At 33.9% G+C, this 21126-nt stretch overlaps 1 long non-coding RNA gene across 7 annotated transcripts; it reads left to right on the top strand.

The window, feature by feature from the left end:
* The first annotated feature begins 2629 nt into the window (after nucleotides 1–2629).
* On the top strand, nucleotides 2630–14228 carry LOC118682457 (uncharacterized). Of its 7 annotated transcripts, none has more exons than XR_011396475.1 (5): nucleotides 2630–4268; nucleotides 4364–4422; nucleotides 12646–12793; nucleotides 12894–13112; nucleotides 13926–14228. It is a non-coding gene; the product is annotated as an uncharacterized lncRNA (long non-coding RNA). The 7 variants fall into 7 exon arrangements; XR_011396473.1 differs by having other exon boundaries at nucleotides 2630–4422; nucleotides 12894–12963; nucleotides 13021–13112; XR_011396472.1 differs by having other exon boundaries at nucleotides 2630–4422.
* The last annotated feature ends 6898 nt before the right edge of the window (nucleotides 14229–21126 follow it).

Raw genomic sequence — 21126 nt, 5'->3', positions numbered from 1 at the left:
ATTTCTGTCAGCTTGACTGTTATTTAAGCTGTTACCAGGAGTAGGGTGTTTTGAAATATTATCCCCTATAACGCCTGCAAAGCATTCTTTTGTCACCGATCCTCGATATATATTATACTTACATTGTGACATATCGATTACGATTGGTTTAAATGCGAAGTTAAGCCAAGAGCCCATTTTAACAAATCTTTGGAACTAATAGTATTTTATTTGCGGAAGTTCGGTTCTGTAGGACAGTTTCCACAGGAATGGATAATTTTTTAAGTTTTGGATCTATTTATATATCCAAATGAAGACATGGGCAGAAGAAATAAAAGGACTACATAAATCCAGGTAAAGCAATTTTAAATAAAGCTCTTAAATTGCTTAATTCTGCGTATTATGAAAGGGTAACCTTAAGTAAATAGTAGGGGTGTTGAGAACTGATACATAACTCTTTTGTATTATTTGTGCTGTTTAAAGACCTTCACATATTGAAATTACGGTAGTTTTGTGCGTACATACCTCACAAAAATATGTAGCATATGCTTTAAAAAGGGAAAATCCGCAAATTTTGCAAATTTTCTGTACAGCTTACATAGAAAATTATTAACATGGTTGATAAACGGCAAAATCCATATTAAAATATAATTTTTAATTTAATTTGTTCCTTTTTATATTACAATTATTATTTTTTCTAAATTTTAAGATAGATATTTCATTTATAATCGTAAGTTACTTTAGACTTTCTGCTCATTTAGGTGGCGTTATTATACATATATACTTCCAGTATTTATCTGCTTTTGTTATTTTTAAGTGCTTATGTAATTAGACACGGGCGTAATGCTGTATGTACATACATATGTATAGTATATGTATGTTTTTGCCAACGTAAGCTGTTATCTGAAACGAAAAATGCTGATAACATGTTAATTGAAAATCTTGCCTTCATTTTTGATTTGGGTGGGTTGTGAGATTCTTTTGACCGATAAGTAAACGGTAAATAAACGAATTTTGACGAATATATTTTAGCGCAAGAATTATTACTATAATTACCCAGCAGAAGTAGGTATTTGGGAGAGCTTCTATTAAAATATACTATTACTATTAATATGAATATGCAATTCATTCTTTTTTGCGCAGTTAGCTAAGATTTAAAATTATCCGTGCGAAAAAAATAAAAATTTCATATAAAACCTTTATATATTTACAATTTTAAAATATAGTTAAAAGATATGTTCAATTAAAGGTATAATCTCTTGCTACTCTATATATTAAATACTTTTATTCGATTCCTTTGCTCGCAATGTGTTAGTTATTTATTTCATTGAAGTATGTCGATTATTATTAACCGCCTATATTTGACTAACATACTATATATCAGTCGTTTGTTCGACTCGTTATTGTTAAAGATATGTTTTAACTAAAAGTATGTAGGAAATTTAATAATAATGTATTTTAAAATAATATATATACAACAGAAAATCATATGTACTATAAATACATGAACCTTGGCTGCCTACAAAGTTGTTCCAGCACCTTTCCGCCTAATTTTTTTTTATCAAATAACAACTTTGTTGCTTTTTGGTGCATCAGCTAACTTATATATTTATAAAGACATGCACAAAATGAAAAATTTCAAAATTATGTATTGATATTCTCATATATATCCGCCAATATAAGATCGTATGTCCTTTGGATTAAATTAAATCATTAGTGAGGGATTTTTCATTTTGTGCTGAAATTTTATAGACTTCGCAAAAAGTAATTTCGAAGCAATGATATTCTCGTTTACTTGTTATATACATACAGCTGCGAGCAATGAAATAGTAGTTAGATTTGTTTTCAATTGTTAACAATTTTAAATAGGTTAGGCTCTGGTTGCATTGTAAATGTAAAACTCCCTTTCCGTACTATGTTTATAAATAAAAAGAATTTAGTTCGCACAGTCTAGTCTATAACCTCAATTGCATTGACCCGAAAGCATTTCTGTGCAAGCCTACTATTGTCCTGGGGGAAGACCCATTTATTTTTTGCAAATGGTAGCATAACCTTATAATAATGCCTTCAATTCGTTGGATCGGACCAACGCCTCTGTATGAGAAACAACACCATACCATTATACTTGTACTGGATCCACTACGTTTTTTTTATCTATGAATATATGATGTAAATATGTATGTATGGCTGTGCCTATGCGAACATTATTGAGTGAAATTTCTGTATCGTTAGTAAATACGCTCTGAATTATTACTTACTGTTCTGATTTATTTTCATTTCTTCGCTCCCACCTATTAAATTAAGCAGAAAGTGCAAAGCAAATACTGAAGAAATGCAAGTAGATTTGAATTTCACATTGATTCTTTTTTAGAAGTGCATTGGCCATGACTTAAAAAATCCCCGTTGCTTGTTGTAGATAAGTGTTGCCTTGTATGTACATATATATGTATGTATATGTGTGTGCGCATACATATGTGTCCCCTTGCGGTTTTCGTGCTCGCTCTCTTTCTTAAGAGTGCAACTGCAAACAAAAACCAATAATTATATACATCCATACATATATTTGTATACATATAAGTGATCAAAATAAATACATGGATGTGTGTATACATATTCACACTTGAATCGCAGATGGCTTGTGTGACGAAAGAATGCAGCAAACCTCAACAGATTGCGCTCTGTTCGTTGTTCACAGCTGTTTACGCTCTCTAATCGAATATAATCAAAGGTTCCTACTAATTACATATTCAAATTTCAAACAATTAACAGCGCCTTAATTGAAATTAAAACGCGAGTGCGTCTTTCGAAGCGTTAAATAAGGCACACCGTTTGTGAAATGGGGAAATAGTGAAATTAGTAAAAAAGTTAATATTTTTTATATGTTTAATGAAAATTGTAAAATATGCTAATATTTGGACATGTTTGGCATACCCTATTCAGACATAAATATAAACATATGTATATCTGTATATACATGTACATATGTACATAAATATACATACATCTACTTATAAAATATATTTAACAAGGACTAATTTTCCGTTTATGTGTGTGTACGCGATCCGGTGATACGTGCATTTCGCAGCCCAGTTCATCAAGTATACCTCAGCGCGTTGCACTCTGCTCGCCCCAAACTTAATTACACATCAACAATGTGCTACTAAAATAAACACTTTATAATACATGGTGATGGAATACAAAAAAAGGAAACAATAGAAATGTGAAAGAAACAAGTATAACAGAAGCAAATGAGCAGCAAGCGCTCATGATTTTTAAACTGTCGCTCATTCGCCTGTTCTGTATATTTTTAAATATTTAACATAAAATTATCTTTTTAGTATAATCGGCTGAGCTGCAGAGAGCATGTGTGCGAGCGCGTGCGCTCTTCGCAAACCTGTTCTCACACACACGTTCTAGAGCTGTTTTCCTCTGTTGTATTTGCATTCTCACATGCTGTTAAGTCGGAATTTGCCGACCAAATGGGCATTCGCTATTACTCTAAATAATTTTATTTTTCAGAAATGTTTGGTGTTTAGCGTTGCTTCATAGCAATATTAAGCGAAACGACACGTTTTTAATATTTTTTTTTACAATGTACAATGGAGTTTTTGACTTAGCAATATGCTTACTTTATAGGCTCATAAAATTTTATGTAAGTATGTACATATGTACATATTACATATGAATACAAGCATGTTGTTCTGTTACTTGGTTTTCCCATTGTATTTTTTTAGTTGTGTGTTTGCAATTTTAAGAGTACAGTCGTTGTTCCATATATTTGTGCGCATTGTTTGTGATTTTCTTACTCCCTGTCCCTTGAATTTGTGTCGAGTTGCATGATTTCAGGGCCCCCCTTTTTTCTATAACTTTTCCCTTCCTTTCAAGTTCTTGGCGTAGCCACAGAAAAAATCTACCAAATATATACAGCTATTTTAATTGATAATTAAGTTAAAATACGCGCAATTATCGTCGTTTTAAGGGTGGGACATTTACAATTGTACAAACTTACACATGTTTGTAGTCAGGTATAACTTAGCGAACAATCATATCAATAGTGTATTCTGTTAAGTGACAGGCTATAGCGAGCATTACATTTACATGGGTTCCATGATTCAATTATGTACATACAAACATATGTATGTATGTCTATAAGGTTGTGTCGATATATTTTTTCAAACATTTCAGCCAACGAAATATGCTTTTGAGTGATAACGGAATACGAATAGATTGTAATTCACAAAAAGTTATCTAAATCTGAACAAGAAGTCGGGTCAAAATAGACAATCAAGGTAACATAAATTTGCAACATACTGAAAGTTAATGATTATATTCAAACCATTATTAAAAATAACATACTAAAAGTTCTCAACGTTCCGATGTGTAGAAAAAAATATTTCTAGTCAAAGGTCAAAAAAATGTTAATTCACGACTTTCAACGAATTGGTAAGTAGTATCAAAAAATTACATTATACGAAAATTGTAATCATAAAATTATCTCAAGAAATATTTTTTTCTAAGACCTACCGTTTCTGAGATAAAATGGCTGTTACATATGCACACATTTCCACACCACATATGAGGTATGTACTTGTTTAGCGCAACGTTTTTGAATCGTTATATCTCAGAAACGGTAGCTCTTATTCAGTATTCCTACACTTTTATAGATAATTTTATGATTTTAAATTTTTGTCTGAGCTACATATGTATGTAATTTTAAGTATTTAAATTATGTGTTCTTTGAATGTTTGTAGCTTGCTCTTCATATCGGAATCGCTTCTTCATACATACATATTGAAGATTCTATGCGTTGTGAACTGTATTGAAATGGGAAATCTTTATATTATTTTTACTTTATTAAATAAAGTTGTAGAAAAAAAATGAATGAATGATGTCTGTCTTGTATGACTTTTAAAGTTTAGAAATATTTGTTGAATAGCCCTTTGTCAGTTTCAGTTCTTTTTGTTTTTATAAGTACATTGTAAAAATGTAGGTAACTGTAACCAGAAAGAGAACTCAGTGCTGGGTTTCTCCCAGCTTTCTAACAGCTGCATAAATTCAAGAAAATTGCTTCCCACAAAGTGAAAAAATCATCATCATAGTTGAGGGCTATGATTTACGCTTATTTGTTCAGCAGCTCAGTTCTATTTAAATATACATATGGTCATATGTATGTCTTTTATTTAGTAATTTCATTCCAGCTTTTGCGCCAACTGATAGGACGCTACATGAGCGTTGTTGTTATCTCTAATGGTTCGCTGTGACGTATAATGTAGATATATACATATGTATGAATATGTTCTAACCAGCTTCTCGCTAAATATTATCTAGGTTGTATTGCTACTTGTTGATGTTGTTCCTTTATATTATTTTCGTTCGCTAAATTGTAATTTTTATATTTTTGTTTTCGAGTTTCTTTCTAATACATCTAACTTTTTATCAATTAAATATATATTATAATATATAATATACTTAGATATTTAGCATTAATTTCGAATTTATCATAGTTTAGTCGCTTTTTAGCAAAAATTTGTGTTTATGAAGTCAAATTGTTATTCTCCTTTTTTTCTCGTTTTATTATCGGCATTTGCTCGTTTATTCAATTGTTTGTTTGCATGCATTGGCTTATTTGGTTATTGTTGTTATTGTAGTGTTCATAATTCGTATAAAAGCGCGCTCAGCTATCTGGTGGAAGACAATAAACTTGTTTACAATTTTCGAATACATCGATGACGTCGCATTCACTTGTTTTTTACTCTTTGCAGTTGTTGGTGGGCAATACAAACAAGCTTGCAGCGTATGTAAATAACATACACGAATATTTTCATTTTGTTCCGCTTCTACCCGAATTGTTGATTTCAGTTGCTGGGGGTTTTCCTCGTTTTGCGTTAAGGTAATGCATACATACAAACATGTATACATATTTACAAGACATGATACGTAAGTATGTACATATGTTTAAGTGTGAGGAAATATAGAATTTGTATGTGCATTATTAAATAGAAATCCGGATATTAGAATTAACTTAAAAGGACTTAACAGATAGGATTTAACAGGCGTCGATTTAAATTTGATAGTGTATTCAAAATTGTTTTTGTTTGTGCAAAGTTTGCTAACATACATATGCATATACCATATGTATCTCTAAGTCCCAAAATCAGCGTTTTTTTTATCAAAGCTCCATATTATATATGTATGAATGTGAGTAATTGCTCGAGTTCTGATGTGCCATTAGAAGGAACTAGCACCTGATCCCACGAGAGCCAGGTCTATTATATTTATATGTATCTGGCCAGGGAATCGGGAATTGATTTGCGGCTACAACAACAATAACAAAAAACTATAGTTTGTTGTAATTTAAAATTATAGTATTAGGTGTTTTTTCGCTTTGAAATGGCTTGGCGGGTTACTTCTTATGCGAAAGCAAGCTCTTCTTGCGTTTGACACAGATCCTCATCGAGCAACGTCTTCAATTCACCGTCATCGAAGGTTTTTGGCCTTCCATTACACGGCCGGTCATTAATATCGAAATGGCCGTATTTGAATCGACGAAACCAACCACGGCACGTTGTTTCGCTTGGGGCACCACCACCGTAAACTATTTGAAGTTCCCGATCTGCTTCAGCAACAGATTTCTTTAATCGAAAGGTGAGATTTATGCTTTCTGCTGCAAGATTTCATACTAAATTCCTAACTAAATAAAACTTATATTAGTTATCATGAACGTTTACATTGTACCATAATCGGCTACAAAAAATTAGAAATTCAGAAAAATAACTGCTAGATTGGTTTCGCCGATTACCGAATAATCGATTGATTTATTAGAATTGGATTTTGCTCAAATTACTAAAATCGCATTTCTTCAGAGCTAAAGTTGCTCTTATATTCGAAATATGCGGCAATAAATCTTAAATATTATATTCCGATGTTTTTGACTCAAGTTTTTTGGAATGAAATGAGATTTATTATGTGATTAATTATCAATATCGGAAAGATGCTTTTGTAAGATTTAGGTATACAGTAATTTTGTGAAGTTGATTTTAATTGGAGCTTTTACTGGGATTAATTTTATCAAACTTGTAGTGTTAACATATTTTATTTTGGAAATTTTTATAAAAAGAAGAATAATTTCTAATTTTAAAGAACGGAACTGTTGGGTTCTACAACAAAACAAAAAAAATTGTTGCCCTGGATATTAAGAAATTTTGATATTTTAAATTGCCCAGAAATTTCGTTATGAAAGTGTTGAATTGGAAGTTAAAGGAAATACTATATTCTATTTTAATCAATTATCAGCATGTAAACAATAAAATTTATTTTTCCAGTCATGGTTAAGGATCTGCGCAATTTTCCTCGCATACACACATCATGTGTTCTGCACTCTCAATCACCTTACCGAAAATATGCAAAATATTTTAAGGTTTTAATAAAAATCAAACGTGGAGATACCTAGACTTGCAGTTTACAAAATGTTCTTTTCATTTTATATTTATTTCTTATGTGGTCAAGTTAGGAATGGTAAAACAATTTGTGAACGTGAAAGGATATTATTTTAATTAAAATTGTAAAAAATTTCCAAAGTTTGGTAAGGAAAACTTGAAAGGAGAGATATTGGAATTGATGTATAATATAGTAACTAATTAAAATTTCCTAAGAAACTATAAAGTACCAAATTAAGAATAATTTATGTAAAATATGCTGTCAAATGTTCAGACTCTTCGAGCAAATGGATATGAGGAAAAAGGAGAATGGTTCCAACAGGATTTAAAAGTGATGGAAGAATGGTATTGAGGTTAATGGCATTGATGGCAGATTACTGGAACTCGTTTAAAGAAGATTGCCGACTGTAAAATTATAAAAGAAAAGCTAATAAAAGGCGTTTATTGAAATATAAGACATGCTTCTGACATTTGCATATCTTTTACTTCGAAGGATCCTTAAACAATACTGACATTACAAATATACCTGCTATTTTGTTTCATGTTTTCTGATTTTGGTTTTGTAAAATGATAATAAAGATGTGAAAATAAACGAGAACAAATCTTACAAAATCATTGAAAGTTTCATCAACTGGAGGCACAATTACATATATCCAAATCGATCTTATAACTAGGCCAACAAAGCCACTGGAGACCAGTATAATAAAAGAAGTAAAGAATTTTCGAATGAAGAGGATTACTTTTTCGTAAAAGAGCTGGAATTACCAATCTGTTCAAAAACTGTTAGTCGACTCGTAAAAAGAAATGGCATTAAAGATGTTATTTTTACAGGATAACGATGCGAAACATACTTCAAACTTTTTAAAGCTGGCATATTGGAGATGGAGTAAATCGGGGACCAATTTCACATATTTTCTGCATTAAACTATAGTATATCCAATATTATTCGTTCAATTAATTTAGCTAAGGTATCTTACACATGGACCGATATATACGGTATAAAGCCGACCGGAAGTTTGAAAATTTTGTATGAGGTATATGGGATATAGGGGTAGTATTTACCCGATTTAATCTACTTTTGGCATTACCAGTTTCATTAAGGAACCCCACATATTGACCGAAATATGCAGCATAATTCAACTTAAGGTTCGAAAATCTTTACATTAGTTATATGAGGGCTGGGGAAAGTATTGTCCCAATTCAACCCATTTTTGGCATACCGACATACCATTAACAGGAAGGGGTTCTCTCCGCATTTCAGTAATATATCTCAAACTTTTAACAATATATTCGGTATCTGGGGTTTGAAAAGTTGTTTTCCGAATTTTAAAATTTTTGGGCATAAGACCGATATATTGGTGTTTGATTTGTACACTGGGAAGTTGAAGAATCATATTGAATTTAAAGTTCTGTTACATGGGAAGTAGGTGTGGCTGTAGTCTGATTTTCGCCCTGTAAGATGGAAATGCCAGGGTAATGTTATGTGTCGAATTTGATTAAAATTGGTCGAGAAGCTCCTGAGATATGGGTTTTCAAATAAAGATTTTCAGTGCAGGTCCATTGTCCAATTTTGAGACCGGTTTCTATAAAGACTTTTCGTATCATCTCGGGTGCAAAATTTAAAGTCTCGGACGTATTTATTTATTATATACAGAGTAGATGGGGTTATAATCCGATTTCATCAATTTTTGGAGCAGGTACTAAAAAGATTTGTCATGAGTAAATTTGGATTGGGAGATACGAACAGTATGAACCTATTAGGTGGCGAGGTCCACTTATTAAAATTGTTTTAAAATGTTTTCAGAGGAATAAAATGATGTTCTTCATACCGAGATTTTAACTATATAGAAATCTAGTGGAAATAAAAAAATAATAATGTGACAAATATAATTATTTGACAGTTTCGATGAAGAGGCGAAACAAATCAATATGATTAATGAATTTGCCACGAAATATTAAGAATTTTTTATCATTGTTTTGAATAACGCAGGGCATTATTTTTCGTTCATTCAAAATAACTTCGAAATACAATTTCCCGGAAGACTCCTAGCGCCCTAAGGGGATATTAATTTTATAAATCTAACGCTGAGACAAAAACAAATCTACGAAATTCACCGCTATTGTTTGAGTGCCACACACAATTTATACGTTAACACTCTCATGCATGTAAATATGTGCACACAAGCGAGAATATGTAATCTACACATACATATGTGTATACAATGTATGCAGCTGTGTGTAACAACAACTACATACATACAAGGTACAAATAAGAGAAAGAAATCAAAATAATTAGCCACCACAGTCTACACCATCACTAGCATCAGCACCACTAACGCAGCTAAGCAATCAAATCTTGACAATGGGACGTGATTATTATGCGATAAGAGTTCGCCCGTCGATGGAAGCAGCTACAGCCGTTCACCAGTACGTTTATAATGAGCGCATATGAGTATAATAATTTCGACATACAAACATGAGCACAACGAGAGATAGCTACAAGCGAATAAACACATATTAAGACCAGAAAATTTCTGGAAATTGTAAATAAAACGAAAATGTTTTAATATTTATCAATATTTATTTTATCGCCACCTCTTTTTCAAATCATCGGAACTTGCCTTGTAGACCCGGGTTCGGAATCGCCTTCAGTTCGCTCTGTGAATTTTCTTTTACGGCCCCAATCGAGTCGAAACGGGTTCCACGGAGTAGTAACTTGAGTTTTGGAAACAAAAAAAAGTCGCATGGGGCCAAATCAGGTGAATACGATGGTTGATCGATGGTATTGAACGAATTTTTGGTCTTAAAATCGTTCATTATACTCTGTAGCAACATGAAACCAGAAAGTTTCCGGAAATTATTTTTTTTCCGATATTCGCGCTTTGGTCCATCATGAATTTCTTCAAATGGGACAGACGGTCAATAACGAGGCGTTTGCGAGAAAACCTCCGTCGTAAACGGCCGTAATTGTGGACCAACAATTTCCGGAAACTTTCTGGTCTTAATTTATGTATATAAACTGAAGTAGATACGAGTAAGTATATATGGTTGTAGATATTTTTGCAACTGAAAGATGTTGCTGCGAGCGCAGCAAGTGAACGTACATATTGATCCCATCGCAGGTTCCACGCGCACTCGCCACATAGACCGCCTGATGAGTGCCAGTACTCATGATCAAATCAAAAAAAATATCTGACACAAAGCTAAGCAAAAGCTCTATGTGAATTGGTCATAAGGGTGCAGCGTGGACGCTGAAAGCCGAAATGAGTGAAAAGCTAACGAATGCGAGAAATAAGCTTCAAAACTGTAAGCGAACAGGCAGCGCAAAGTGGAAGCGGATCGAAGCTGAGCGCAAAGCTGATCAATTCGAGAAAACAGTGTTGAAGCGTTTTTCGGCCCCGATCCGAGTTTAAATGGCGCATATATTATACATTTTATATTATATGTAAAAAATTTTGCGGGTAACGGCTTAAGTCTTTATACAAATGGTGAAATTCGCCAAATTCTTCTCGTTTGATATTTACGGATGCGTTCCAGACTTTTTTTGTTTAATATTTAGCACAGAGCTGGATTCAAATATTCTTTATCTGAGGAGTACATGTCTTCTCTTTTCACTTACATAAGCGAAAATAAAATGATCAGATTTAAAAAGAAAAGTAAACACGAACGAGTATTATAGCAAAGAACGCGCAGAAATCAGCGCTGAATCTCGCATTCTCTCTGCGGTACCTAAAATTGATCAGCGCTCGGCTCAGCTTTCAATGTCCATTCTTCAGGCACCATAATTCTCGTATGAACGCAATGAGCGAAACCAAAAGCGAATTTGTTGATATTGAGCGACAAAAGAGTTCTCGTGTAAACCCTCGCAGTCTAAGTAACTCAGCTATTGTGATGATGGGTAGCTGAGTGAGTGACGGCGCTGTCAATTCCTCGCCACACATACACACGCACACACACAATTTTTGCCTGACTGATGTCTACGCTCTAACTACGTATGTTGATATGTATGTCTGCCTTGCCGCTTGTGTAATTGGGTAGCGAGCGCGTTTGAAATGTTCCTATTACGGCTACTTTTGCTTTTCTCCGCTCATCGTTTTATTACACGCGCTGCCAGTAATCAGCGCTGTTTGTATGAAAACAATTTTCCTGGTGATTTGGGATGCTTGCCAGCAGTGCGGTGCGCTCGCTGCCTTCTTATTCACATACATACATCTGAATGTGTTTGCCAAGTGTTGACACCAGACACTAAATATTTTGCGCCCGGCAACGCCAGTCGTTTGGTGACATACCACAAACGGAAAGCAATTGAAATATACGAATCCAGCGCTAAAAAACTACAATAACTGATCAAATTCAGGTCGCTCTACCTCTACTCTTTACTGCTCTTCGCTGACACTCCGACTCGCTTTGATCAAATCATTTCATGTGCGCTCTCAGTCTCAGTATCTGTCTCTGTCAATTGACTGTTTCAAATTTCTTGAAGAAACCTAAGCGGCGGATTAATGCCGCACAGTGACGCTAATCGCCCATCTGTGTGGCTTTCTTAACATCGTACACTCCTTACTTCACCCCCGGTACACCTTCACGCGGCGTTCAACACAATTTTGCTCTCAGCGACTGCCGCTGCTGCCTCTGGCCACACCGCTTTTTTTTTTGTTCGCTTTATTTTTACTTGCGGTGGTGTGGCTCTCCACTCGGTGGCGCGATGAACTCTTCTAAGCATACACCGCAAAATAGAGTTCACCTTCATTTTCATTATTGCTGGCGAGTAGTAGACATACAAACATGTGTGTATGCATGCGATTGATAAAATATGTATACTCATACATAATTAAATAATTATTTACTGTTCCGCTTATGAGTTGCTCCGAGTATGAAAGTCGCTTATTAAGTTTTAAATGTATTTACTGTTGAAATTTGTGTAAACAACTTTATTATAAATAAAATAAAAAATGGTAAAATATAGTCAGCTAGCTTGAAGATGTAGGCTTTTAAGCAATTTATCGTTTCGTACGAACCTTGTGTATATGTGTGTACGTTTACAAAAAATTAAAAAATATAATATACATATGTACATATGTGTACATATTTTTTTGTTCTTTAAGTAAGTTTGTTGTTGAGGTTTTGAGAGATTCTGCTGAAGTAATCGAAATGTTAACAGAGCAAAAATTTATAAAAATTATTTTCGAAATATCTACCAATATTATTATATTTCAAACCTTATTTCTAGCTTACAACCGAACGACGGATACTTTTATATTTTTTCTTTTTAAAGAAATAAGGCTTGCACTGTAGAGTACATACGAATAAAGTGCCAGAACTAAGCCGTAAATTAAGATACAGAACTCAAATTTGACACAACGAATAACATTATGAAGGTAATGTTGGTATGAAAATTTTTAAAAATTGGGAGTGGCTCCGTCCCCCAATAAGTTTAATATATTGTGTATATCTTCAAATCTCTTTAACCCGTCTTAGGATAGTGCGAAAATAGGTGAAATCGGATGAAAACCCCGCCATATAACGGTTTTGTTAAAAACTACTAAAGGTGCGATAAATCAATAACGTCAATTAATGCGTCAGTTACATTAAATTTTACATTCAGGATGGCACAAGATGTCACTTTAAGGTGAAATCACATATCTCGGGTCCTGCTCCAAATTTGCTACATAGGATTATTTATATTCCCATACTACGGTAGGTAAATAGACGAAATCGGCTCGCAATCACGTCTACTTCTCATATAACACAATCATTCCAGTATACAAATAAAGCACCAATTAATGTAGCGAGATAAAACTTCTCCCGAAAAGTGTCTTTGAAGTATGCTAGCTTATGACTAAATATTGTCCAAATGGAACCAAAACTGTTTAAGCCCTAGGTACCGAACACGTGCACCCTTAGAGCCATTGTCATTGTGTGAGATATATGTATAATTGAAATTCGGCGAGAATCCTTTCCTGAAACGAGTCAATACTTCTTTTAGCCTTCATATACCTAATAGAAAGATTTTCGATCTTCCGGCTGACTTTATACCGCATATATCAGCGTGTTTTTCTAATAACGTTGCATCTGTGAACCTAAACAGGGTGAAGACTTCTCAAACATCCGGTTGAATTTTCTCCCTATATATTGGTGATGGTATGTGAGGTACCTTTATAAAACACAGAGAACGTCTTTTTCTGCAAATAATGTGCAAAAATAGATAAAATCGAGTCATACTACCCCTATCTCCTATGGCTTTATACCGTCTAAGATGTCTTAGCAAAATTAACTGAACATATGTGAAGTGTGCAATTTTCCCAAACCCCCATATAATACATAAATGATTTTCGCCGTCTTTGATCCTTGTCAGTTGCAAGAGTATTATATGCTCGGTTACACCTGAAGTCTTTCCTTACTTGTTCGTTTTGAAATTCAGAACACTATTTCTACACGTAATTTACGAACTAACGTTAATGTTTTTCATTTTACAATAGCAAACTAATAGTTTTAATTTTTTCATTTCAGGTGACCGAGCACCGAGTTATGAGGGACACCGTAATTCAACTTTTTTTCGAGACGCTCCAGAGTAATTGCTACCATTGTCGTATATTTTAATATTTCTCCACGAAAATCGAATAGAGTATTTATTAAATGTCTACTATATATAATGTAGCATTGGTTTGTTAAAATAGATTTTAACGGTTTCATACAAATGGGTAGTGTTTTACACGAATCAACCCTACTCCTCCTTTAATTAAAATTCTTTTTCAATTTAAAGAAACGAGTCAGCAAATTTTCTTAAAATATATGCGCTATCAAAACTATAAATTTGCATACATTGGAAGACTCTATATTACCTGATGAAGTGGATCTCTTTCATAAATTATTTAGGTACCGCTTTAAGCGGTATTCACACCCGGAATTGACTTACTATCACTCGATTATAGCATTCATAATGATTCAAAGGAATATGATATCATACTTTTATCAAATGGAAATGGTTTTAATGAGGCAAGTGTGTAAAGTTTGCTGAAAAGTAATGAAAAGCATATCGTTCTTTATAAGCAAAACGAGTTTTAAAGCAATTTTTTTTTATTTGTGGGAGTATTCACAGTTATAATAGGACTTATGTTGGAGAAAAGACAGAAAGGTTTAACAGACCAAAAAAATCTAAGAGAACAGAAAAGCAGTAACGAATGTTTTTCAGTCTCTGAATCGACTCGAACACTCTTCATATATATAGTCAGACAAACTACATAAGTATGTCAACTTTCAGATTCGATTGAGAGCAATCGGTTGTTGAAGGAGTGTGATAAGCTGGAAACCTTTCAAAACTACATTACCTTACAAACAATTACGGTTCTTAAAGAAAATGTCAGGAGAGTGGATTTACTGATTCTGAATTATTAAGGTTAGTATGATAACTAACAATAATGAGAGACCCCGCTTAGAGAGTAAGGAGATACCTCCTCATGTCATGATATATTCGAATAAAATTAAGTCAGCGGTTTCTTTGACGACAATGTGGTTTGCAGCAAAAAGTGTATTAAATCGGTCCATACCTTCTACTAGCCCTATACAATCATTATTATGGTTTCTATATTTTAGTCAAATTCAAAGGGAGTGTCTACTCAATATATTGATTATTTTTTCCTAGATGATTCTTACTGTGGATATCCGCAAAAAATTAAGATCTCTTAAATTAAATTAGTTTATTTGGTCACGATAACGGGTAATACCTTATACACGTGTATATTTGTAGTAATATAAATTTTAAATGATATTATATTTAGAATATGAAACAAAATATAATAATGAAATTCAGTACATGGACCTATAGTATAAGGCATTAATTCTTGCGTAATGCGTGCGACAGTATCTACCCTGCAATCCACCTACCGATTAAATAACCGGTTAATTACCCGACAGCACTACCAGAGATTTCTGTTAAAATGTATACAGTTTCTCAAGGTACGATTAACAATGCTAACCGAAACTCTTGTGTACATAAATATGTATAATCGTTCCGCGATAATTCTTTCAATGTATTGGAGGGTAATGTTCAACACATCCTTGTGAATTATTAAAATTGTTTACTTAGAACACAGAGGAATAACAATTATTTCCTACGAAAAGTTATAATTTAAAAATATCTACCTATATACGTGTGTACATGGATTGCAATGTAAGTACATGTATTACTAACATACAAGGTATTCTTATGTGCCTTCGCTTATATTGCTTGAAGTCCGAATCATTAAAAGCTCATAGTCAACAGCAAAAATGGTAAACGAATTAAATACATATTTGGGTTAATTTTTCAATTCCATTGATTGTTGTAGTTGTTATCGTTGTGTTAACTCGCATTTTTCCCGAGTGTGTTAGCATAATCATTATCTTCATTTACAAAGTGGCAACAACAACGACAACTGACAGCTCAAATGCAATTTCGAAGAAGGCCAAAAGAGTCAATGACGAGAGCATTACATTTATTCACGTCTATACATATAAGTATATATGTATCTAACATATGTGCGTATGGATATACTTATGCGTATTGCTCATAGGAGTAACGCTTCTGTAGTTATGTATTGTGATTACATTTATTTGTTGCACGGCATAACAGTACGCTTGCAAAACTCTACTTTCACACTTACTCACTAAACACTCGGATACTCGACCGTGTGTGAACTAATCTAAAAGTGTGAGTCGAAACGACGACGGCGAGGTGTATTGCAGCTCGGCAAATGAGTGGCGAGGGAGACAGCCAGTCGGTGCAGATACCGACCGTCGTGAGGAGAGACGGAGAGACAGAGCGCCCAAACGCCAGTTGCTCAGTTTTAGTAGATTTTCCATCCATTTTTCTTCGCCGTTCGTACCTCAATTTATTTAAATATCTGCATATGTCACAGTTAGCTGGTATGTGCGATGCGCAGTTACTGTAAATAATTTCCTACCCAAAGATAGCAAATATTCCACCATGCAAAAAACAATAAAATTGTTATTGGTCCCATACATGAAGTATGTATTAGTGTGCGAATACTTGCGCCAACAGCATTTACGATTATGTTTGCATGTATGTATGCATGTTTTTGTCTGCCTTCTTGTTTCGATAGCTCACTGGCTTTCCAGCCAGCTGTGTTGTTATTGGGGTTTGCTTAAGAATTGAACTGAGAGCTGCACTAAGCTCCGCCGCCAGTGGATCTTGCTCTTTGTAGATTTATTGCAAAACTTTTTTATAAATATTATCATATACTTATATTCATATGCAAATACATAAGTATGTATGTACAAAAATATATGTATACATATATACTCACATGTTTACTTAGGATACAATTATGCTCCTTTGGCATTTTCTATTGGTTTATTCGACTTTAGTGGCAAAGTTTTGTGACATATTTTCGTATATATTCACATATGTACATACCTACACATATACATACATATCTATGCATACACATTTACATGTAGGTTTGATGGCCAAGCGTAGGTCACATTTTATTATTGCTTGATTACGCCTGATATAAAATCATCACTAAAATACTTGATTCTCCGCCTTAGTGATGACTACATATTTGTATATAAACAAGTAAGGAAGGACTAAGTTCGGGTGTAACCAAACATTTCATACTTTAGCAACTTGGCAAGACCTTCGGGTCCAAGGTCTAAACCAATTCCATTCATATTCAGCGCTAAGCCATTAACATACTTTTATAATTGTTCAAAGAACTTGTCTACTTAATTTAATTAAAATAACACACTTTTTGATCCACCTAAACGGTTTAAAGTCAGGTGGAAAGGGCAAAGATTGGGGGCAGAGACATGGAAGAGCTGATTGCACTAATTTTTGATATTGTTCAGGTATACTTGATACACTGTTATTAGAAAAATACGCTATCTGAATTTCATTAAAATAACTCCCACATTGGCTGATTTATGTGGTATAAAGTCAACTGGATGTTCGAAAATCTGTATACTAAGCTTTATTTGAGACAAGGGTATATTATTATGAAAGAAACATCTTTCCCGAATTTCAACAACATATCTCACACATTGACCGATATTTCTGGCAAAAATTCAGCCATACGCACTGGAGTCGACATATGCGGTATGTGGTGGCTTGAACTGTTATAGTCCGGCTTTAAAAGTTTTTAAACTTGAGATGACATACTTCAAACGCACTATTTGAGTTTAATCCCAATATATTCATTGGTGGTTCATTTGTTCATGCCACATGCGAAGTATGCGTGGTTGTAGTCCTATTGCGTCTATTTTCACAATGTAACATAGAATCGTCAGAATAATGTTATGAACCGAATTTGGCGGTGCCGCTCACCCCGGATCCTATGAAGCCCTCTTTTATCATCCTGCGTTTAAATTTTAATGTCTTTGGCCCAGAGGTCTATATCTTAATTAAGTGCTTAGTTATGACATTTGTTTTGTAAGCATGGCAGTGGTCCGATTACGTCCATCTACTAACTCGTCCTCACTTTTTCGCCAAGGAACACATGTAACGTTCATTAAGATATCTTAATTTTTACTCAAGTTCAACCCTCCTTTGCGATTCATTTCTGTTTAACCACTATTTTGCTTTCTAAGATCAGGGTGCGTATAAGTCTCCGCAATTCGTGGTCATTATGTAGTCGTATTCTTTTAGTTTTCAGTATAATATTTTAATATGTTATTAATGTGAAATTTAGCCCCGTTTAAGTGCCAATTAGTATTTTTAAACTTTATGTGGATTATAAAATTATCATAAGGGGCTTTTTCTTAATAACAGTGGCATAATTTTAGTAAGTAATCATTATTCTTTCGAACATCATATTTCTTTTTAGAAAATATGTATTCCAAACACAAATAAAAATAGTGTACGTTCTGTAAATGTGAACGTAATTGCTGTTATTTATATTACTTATAAATTAATCTATCGGTAAATTAACTGTATTTATTCAACTATAACTGGATTTCAGTAGTAAATCAACGCTTAATCTGATAGCGTTCATACCACCAGTCTTATCACTAATATTTATTATATTTTCTTCGCTGTCTTTGATGTGTAAAATATTGGAAGTTGGGAGTACGTACATAGGTTGTCTTTAATATTTCGGGTTTTGACAACCCTAGGGTAGACTTTATCATAATGTTTGACATTTTTGATGTTATACATACTCAGAACGTTTTGACATACATATGTGTGCGCGCTATTTGTGTTGTTGACAGTAACTTAAAATATTAATTTCTGACAAAAAATTTTAATAAATCGAGAACATTTTCGCGAGATTATTTTTTCCAACTTTCGGAGTAGATTAACTCTTTTGATGGTATGGTGAGTTCAATCGAAGTTGTAGATCACTCCAAGACGAATTTTGTGAAAGTCGTCCAAAATTAGTTGTTGTTCCTGACACTATTGATGCTGAGTTATGAATGACTTTTCCACCAAAACTTCTGACACCATTGATATTTGGTGCACCTGGTCAAAGATCTAGCTATGGATACTGCAACACAACTTACAACAAGCGTTTCATGGAATTGCCGCAGCAGAGTGAGACGATTATCGGTCGGTTAGAATTAAGTTGTTATTTTGAATAAAATAAATTATTTTGATGAATAAAGATTTGAATTGATTTGACATCCAACCGGATCACAGCTTATTAATGTTTAACTTGCTGAGCGCAAACTGATATTGCAAAATCGTCATATTACTTATCGTGAGATTGAGACATACATATATAGGCATTATGGGAAACATTTCACTCTAAACAAATTTGTTCACGTTGGGTCGACCATACCACTAAAACAACGCAGAACAGTTGTACACACCCATTTGTTTGCCAGTTGTCTTTCAAGAAATCATTAAAACTGCTGAAGACGGATCATGCTCACCCCGACAATACGAGCTCTCACACATCGACTGAAATAACTGCAGTTTTGAGCACTCAAAACATTGATTTGAAGAGTCATCCACGTATAGTCCTAACTTGGCACCGAATGAATTATTTAAAAAACAAGGGTATACATCTTAAGAAGGAAAAAACTTAAAAGCGAGAATTTCAGTATTAGTAAGGATCCCCTTAGCACATACCTAACAGTTGCTTGCAACTCCTGAAACTAATCGAGATTGATACCTTATATAAATATTTTCAAATTACCGGTTGTTTAATGCCTTATATATTGGTCAATATGTGAGGTAGCTCATTGAGAGTTTGTGACCGTCTAGATGCCTTAATGCCAAAAATTTAATGTACTAAGTATACTAAACCTAACTCCCATATATATCCCGGTATATTAATATGTAAGATTCTTAGCCAGTATACTTGAGCAATGTCAAAGGAATAAGTTAGACCCAAATACACTCATTACCGATTTTTCAATTTCAAGCTGACTTTGAACCGTGATATTTCAAAGATATGTGTGTGATGAATATGATTATAAACCTCATTTTCCTATTATATTATTTTCCGTCCCTCTGGTATTTTCCGTCCCTCTGGTTGATCAATATCCCATTATATTTAGCAACATTGGTTGAGTTTATATCATATATGTATGTATGTATTTACTATGTACCATATATCTCATTTGAGTTAATTAGCTTGATTTTAATATAAATATGTATCTCGGACAGGAAGCAGTGAGTAAGGCCAATATTATAACATAAAACAAGTAAGGAAGCGCTAAGTTCGGATGTAACCGAACCTTTTTTACTCTCGCAAAGTCAAATGGTATACTCGTTTGAGATTTCTTTGCGGATTAACCGATATTTTCGGTAGAAGGTTAACTATAGGCACTGGGGTCCACATATTCAGTACCTAGGGGCGCGAATAGTTTTGGTTCGATTTATACAGGTTTTGGTCACAAGGTGGCATACTTTAAACGTATTATTCACGCAAAGTTTTACCCCGATTAAATCATTGTTGCATGATTTGTATACTGGAAAGTGAGAATATTAGATGAAATTTTAAATGGTGGTATATGGGAGAGAGGCGTAGTTGTAATTCGATTTCGCCCATTTTCGCACTATAACATAGAAATATGGGAAGAATATTATGTATCAAATTTGGTTGAAATCGGTTAAGCAGATCCTAAGATATGGAGTTTCACCTAAATGTGGGCGGTGCCACGCCCATTGTCCAATTTCGAACGCGGCTCCTAAAAAGTCAGCTCATACGATCCCTGTGTTAAAATTTAATGACTCTGGCGTGTTTAGTGCTTGATTTATCGCGCTTTTCACACCGTAGATAGAGGTGCTAAAAACATTTGTTCTCAGTGAATTTTGTTATTATAGCTTTAGTAGTTTAGGAGATATGCACATTACACCTATTAGGGACGGAATAAAAAAAATTGTAACCGCAGATGCCACTTTCTAATGCGATCCTGTGTGCCAAATACCAGTCTTGTATCTTATTGTGGAGCTTAGTCATGACAATTTATCTGTTTTTTATTAATGGCGTTTTGTGGGCGTGGCAGAGGTCCGATTACGCCCATCGGCAATACCAACCCTCTTACGGTACCAAGAAACATGTGTACCAAGTTTCATAAAGATATCTCACTTTTTACTCAAGTTACAGCTTGCACAGACGGACAGACAGTCACCCGGATTTCAACTCGTCTCTTCATCCTGATCATTTATATATACATAACCCTATATCTAATTCGATTAGTTTTAGGTGATACAAACAACCGTTAGGTGAACAAAACTATACTCTGTAGCAACATGTTGCGAGAG

The sequence above is a fragment of the Bactrocera oleae genome, chromosome 5, assembly GCF_042242935.1.
Source record: "Bactrocera oleae isolate idBacOlea1 chromosome 5, idBacOlea1, whole genome shotgun sequence".
Classification (NCBI taxonomy): Eukaryota; Metazoa; Arthropoda; class Insecta; order Diptera; family Tephritidae; genus Bactrocera; species Bactrocera oleae.
This window is presented reverse-complemented; position numbering and strand designations above follow the sequence as displayed.